Below are 1,076 nucleotides of genomic sequence, written 5' to 3'. Positions count from 1 at the left end.
TTTTTTTTATTTCTTTGTTTTTTTTAATTGAATGGTAACTATGTACATTAATGCACTTCTGGGGTACAGTGTGGGGTTTTCACACACAATCCGAAACACATCAAACTGGTTAACATAGCCTTCATGTCATTTTCTTGGTTATTGTTTTAAAATGTTCACACTCTACTCTTAGAAAGATTCACTTGTACCCTTGTAAGATAAACCTCAGAAGTGATCCCTCCAATCCTCCTCCCTCCACCCATTCCCCCCCGCCCCCGTATTCTTAGGCTGTTATTAGGTTATAGTTTCATATAAAAGGTATAAATTAGTTTCATAATAGGGGTATGTACATTGGATACTTTTTCCTCCATTCTTGTGATACTTTGCTAAGAAGAACATTCTCCAGCTCCAAAATGTTTTCAATGGCTGCTGCTCCTCTTTGTGTGTCCACCAGTGGGGCACGAGACTCCCAATTTCCCACATCCTCCCCCGCACTTGCCTGTTGCTGTTTTGATAATAGCCGTCCTGACAGGTTGAGGCGCAGTGTCATTGTGGTTTTGATTTGCACTTCTCTGATGATTAGTGCGTTGAACACCTTTTCTTTCTTTCTTTCTTAGAGACAGAGTCTCACTTTGTCTCCCTTGGTAGAGTGCCATGGCGTCACAGCTCACAGCAACCTCCACAGCAAGCTCACCTCTTGGGCTTAGGCGATTGATTCTCTTGCCTCAGCCTCCCGAGTAGCTGGGACTACAGGCATCTGCCACAACGCCTGGCTATTTTTTTGTTGCAGTTTGGCCAGGGCTGGGTTTGAACCCACCACCCTCAGTATATGGGGCCGGCACCCCAGTCACTGAGCCACAGGTGCTGCCCTGAACACATTTTCATACCTGTATGAAATGTCTATTCAAGTCTTTAGCCCATTTTAAAATTTAATTTATTAGTCTTTTTTCCATTGAATTGTAGGAGTGTTTTGTATATTTTGGAAATTAACCTTTATGAGATATGCGGTTTGCAAATATTTTCTCCCATTCTACAGGTTGGCTTTTCATTTCATTGTTTACTTTGTTGTGCAAAAGCCTTTTATTTTGCCATGACCC

The sequence above is a fragment of the Otolemur garnettii genome, unplaced genomic scaffold (assembly GCF_000181295.1).
Source record: "Otolemur garnettii isolate 467f Iridium unplaced genomic scaffold, OtoGar3 scaffold00039, whole genome shotgun sequence".
Lineage (NCBI taxonomy): Eukaryota > Metazoa > Chordata > Mammalia > Primates > Galagidae > Otolemur > Otolemur garnettii.
This window is presented reverse-complemented; position numbering follows the sequence as displayed.